This window comes from Phoenix dactylifera, unplaced genomic scaffold, assembly GCF_009389715.1.
Source record: "Phoenix dactylifera cultivar Barhee BC4 unplaced genomic scaffold, palm_55x_up_171113_PBpolish2nd_filt_p 000394F, whole genome shotgun sequence".
In the NCBI taxonomy this organism is placed as follows: Eukaryota; Viridiplantae; Streptophyta; class Magnoliopsida; order Arecales; family Arecaceae; genus Phoenix; species Phoenix dactylifera.
The window spans coordinates 319,204-324,178 of record NW_024067839.1 but is presented as its reverse complement, the minus strand read 5'-3'; positions in this window follow the sequence as shown (position 1 = coordinate 324,178).

Genomic DNA, 4,975 nt, shown 5'->3' with positions numbered 1-4,975 from the left:
CCTGATGTAGCCCAAATTGAATCTTATTCAATTTTGCTTAACCTAAGCTCAATCATTCAATCAATTGAGTTCATTAGCAATCTAATTTATGATTAATCCTTCAATAATTCAATAATTATTTTACTACAACTTTTGCTTAGGATAATTTGTTAATCGAATTGACTGATGTACCCCTGAACGATTCTTAATCGTCGATCAGCCATTTGATCAACCTAAAAACTTCTATGCGTGTGTCCCCATAGGTTCGAACCTAAGCTGGTAACACAAGAACGACTTTCTGTACTAATTGAAGTGACCATCTAGCAATGGTACCCAATGTCCGGATAAGCCAAATAATCGTAAAGCAATATTCTGAAACCCTTGGACTATGGTTACCGTATAATTAATCCTGTCAACCCTGAAGGATGAATTTTGATGATTACAAAATACTTAAGATGATGTTATATACTAATGATGTTGGGTTAATTGTGAAGTTTTATAAGTTAAGAAAAATTCGAAGAAATGAAGCACTGCAAAACCATAAGTTCTTCGCAAACACTTTATTAGACATATTCTAAAAGGAAAATGATCTTAATCTAATCCATGGAGATCAAAGATGAAGTCTAAAATTTTCTATTTGAAAAACTTGAGTCAACTCTTAAGCAAAAAGGACAAGTTTGTGTTGAATCTGGCATGTTCTCTTCAAGTAACCTAGTTAATGAGTCGACTCTCGCAAAATATGAGTCGATCTTTGTGTAGTTCAAATTAAACAGAAAGCTTTTTACCGCTTGAGACAAAGTTTGAAGAGTTGATCCTTATTCCAAATGAGTTGACCTCCGAAATTGAAGAGTCGACCCTTGCATTTGAAGAGTCGACTCCAGTTCAGTCTCAGTATCCGCCAAAAAACTAGTGCATGAGTCGACCCTTATGATTAAAGAGACGACTTCTGAAGAAGTTGCATCGACCCTTGTATTTAAAGAGGCGACTCCTGAAGAAGATGAGTCGACTCTTTAACCCTTGTGATTAAAGAGGTGACTTTTGAAGAACATGAGTCGATCCTTGTGTTTAAAGAGGTGACTCCTGAAGAAGATGAGTCAACCCTTATGGTTAAAGAGTCAACCCTTTGAATTTATCACAGCAAGAGCCGTCTCAATATCTCGAAGAGCCGAGCCAGGAGAAACATGAGTCGACCCCTGAATTATATGAGTCGACCCTTGTACTGCTGGGACCACAACGGAAAGCTTGCAACAACTTTTGTCTTCTTCTGTAACAGAAAAGATTTCCATCAGAACGGAAAGAAAGTAATTCAAATTCTGCTGAATAACTCGCCTATAAATTCAAGGGAACCTTAGAAGGAAAACAACAAGAAAAGAGAGAAATATTCTGTCAAGTAAGAAAAGTTTCCACAAAAGAAAAGAGAAGAAAAAAAGGCTAAAAAGTTCATCATCCTCACCGGCATACATCTGAAACTTACTCCTATGAGGAAATTGGTGGAAGCTTCTCACTGAATCAGGAAGAGCTGCTGCTCAAGCATTGGGACATTCTTCCACAGCTATCTTCTTCATCGGCTTCAGCCTTTATTTTTATTGATTCATTCTATATATTTTGAAGCTTTAAGTTTTCTGGTTACAACATTCATTTATTTGGATTAACTTTTGCTGTAATAGTTTCATTAATTTGAAACTTGTAAAGGCTCTTCCAAGCCTTGATTGGAAGTTGCTGAATCAGGAGTATTCAGCAAGGAAAATGGTTTTTGGTTGGTTTGTCTGAAAACCAACTGGGTTGTTTGTGAACCCGGAAAAACAAACGGTGTAAAGTTTTTGGTTGGTTTGTCTGAAAACCAACTGGGTTGTTTGTGAGCCCCAAAAACAAATGGGGATAGGTTTTCGGTTGGTTGCTTGAGAAAACCAACTAGGTTTTTGATTGTGAGCCCGAAAAACAATCAGGTTGTAATCTGCTGGGTTATAGTGAAATCTCAAGCTAGGCTTGGAAAGTGGACGTAGGTGCTGGGAGTGCACCGAACTACTATAAATCTTGATGTTTGTGTGTGTGATTTATCTCTCTTCCTTCACTGCATATTTCTGATTGCTTTCCTCATCTTATTCACTGCTTCGTTTGGGCAATCTTATTTCCGCTGCTAAATCTGCAAGTTATTGAAATATAACAATAACTCACATTCTTCACACATTTATTTAAAGATCAATTCACCCCTCTCTTGAGCTGCACCTCTGGGCAACAAGTGGTATCAGAGCCTGGTACTCACGGTAACTTTTTGATCTAACAATCAAGAGTTAAAGGTCAAGGCAACCACCATGGGATCCTTAGTTGCCTAAGGGCAATCTACCAACAGACCACCTCTTTTCAATGGCACAAACTTTACTTATTGGAAAGCTCGTATGCATATTTTTATTCAAGCACTTGACTATGATTTATGGACTGTTATTGTCCATGGACCTCACACACCAACTAAGATTGTAGATGGCATCACCTTATTCAAACCTAAGATTGAATGGGATGACCATGATAAAAGAATGGCTCAGCTGAATGCAAAATCCATGAATGTTCTTTACTATTCTTTAGATGCAAATGAGTTTAATCGTATATCTATTTGCATGACTGCTAAAGAAATCTGGAATAGGCTGGAAGTCACACATGAAGGCACTAACCAGATCAAAGAATCTAAAATCAGTATGCTAGTGCATAAATATAAATTATTTAAAATAAAAAATAGTGAGTCTATAACTGAAATGTTTACTAGATTCACTGATATTATAAATGGCTTGAAAAGCCTTGGTAGATCTTACTCTAACAGTGATCTTGTTTGGAAAATTATTAGATCTCTTCCTAGAGCATGGGAAGCAAAGATCACTACCATCCAAGAAGCCAAAGATCTCAACTCTCTCCCACTGCAAGAATTGCTGGGTTTCTTAATGACTCATGAGCTTTCAATGAAACAGAACCTTGAGGAGGACGAATCCAAGAAGCGTAGAACCATTACTCTTAAATCCACTCTACATGAAGATGAGAGCGAAGATTCTGAATCTGAAAATAGTGAGAAAATGGCCCTGATTACAAGAAGGTTCAGAAAATTTTTCAGAAGAATAAAGAAAACTTCAAGAAAAGACCTGTAATCAAGGGGGATCAAAGCAAAGAGAATAATCATAAGGAGCAATATGTTTGCTATGAGTGCAAAAAGCCTGGATACTTCAGAACTGATTGTCCTCTATTGAAAAAGGCTCCAAAAAGATTAAGGAAGAAAGCTATGCTGGCTACTTGGAGTGACAGTGATGAATCCAGCTCTGGAGAAGAAGAACAATAACAAGAAGCTACAAATCTGTGTCTAATGGCACGCGAAACTGAGGTATATTTGAATACTGAATATGATTTCACTTTTGATGAGCTTCAAGATGCTTTTTCTAGCTTATGATTGAATATAAAAAGCTTAGTTTAAAGAATAAGGAGCTGAAGATTAAGAACCAATCGTTGGAAAAAGAAAATGCTCTGCTTCTGGATAATAAGAAGAAATTGAATGAAGAAAATCAGAAGTTAGCTAAAGAAGTTAGAAAATTGAAACCTATAGTAGATAAATTCATCCTAAGTTCTAAGAAATTAAATCTAATTCTTGAAAGTCAGAAAGCTGTCTATATAAAGCTGGTTTAGGATATAATCCTTGGAGAAAACAGAAATCATTAAAAAGTATATTTGTGAAGCCAACTTATGTTCAACCTGAATCTACACTGTTTAAGTTAGATAAACTGAAACAAGAATACACTGCATGCAATCCTAAAAGCCAAAAAGTTGTAAGTAATGTTTCAATTAAGAAAATATAGGTTCCAAAGGAAACCATCATTGCTAACATTCAAGGACCCAAGAAAGCTTGGGTACCAAAGATAAAGAATTGAATTTCTATTTTGTAGGTGTGTCTAGCATCCCAAGCATCAAACAAAAAATGGTATTTGGACAGTGGGTGCTCTAGATACATGACAGGGGATGAATCCCAATTCATGTCCCTCAAAAAGAAAGACGGAGGAATGGTTACCTTTGGTGATAATGGAAAAAAAAAAATCATTGGTATTGGTAACATTCGGATCACTCCAACAACTTTTATTGAAAATGTTTTATTGGTAGATAGATTAAAACATAATTTGCTAAACATCAGTCAATTCTGTGATAAAGGATATATTGTGACTTTTGAATCATCTATGTGCTTAGTTTCAAGTACTAATAACAGTGGTGTAATATTTACTGGATATAGACATGGAAATGTGTATTTAGTTGATTTAGATCAAATACTCATGAAAAACATGGATTGTTTGGTAGCTATGAAAATAAAAAATAATGAAGCTAGCTGGTTATGGCATCGAAAATTAGCTCATACAAGCATGGACTTAATTTCAAAACTTATCCGAAAAGAACTTATTTTCAGCTTGCCTAAATTATCATTTGAAAAAGACAAAATCTGTTATGCATGCCAACTAGGAAAATAGGCTAGAGCTTCTTTCAAATCTAAAAATGTTGTCTCCACAAATAAACCTTTAGAGCTTCTGCATATGGACTTATTTGGACCAACTAGAACTGCAAGCCTAGGTGGAAAACTTTATTGCCTTATTATTGTGGATGATTTTTTTAGATATACATGGATTTTATTTTTAGCACACAAAATTGAAGCATTTTCAGCTTTTACTAAACTGTATAAAAAGATTTCGAATGAACATGGACTGCAAACCATCAAGATTAGAAGTGATCATGGAACTGAATTTGAAAATCATGACTTTGAAAATTTCTGCACTGAAAATGGTATTGATCATAAGTTTTCTGCACCAAGAACACCACAACAAAATGGAGTTATAGAGAGAAAGGATAGAACTCTTACTAAAATGGCTAGGACAATGTTATGTGAAAGTAACTTACCTAAGTATTTTTGGGCTGAAGCTATAAACACAGCCTGCCATGTTCTTAACAGAGTTACTATTAGGTCTATTTTAAAGAAAACTCC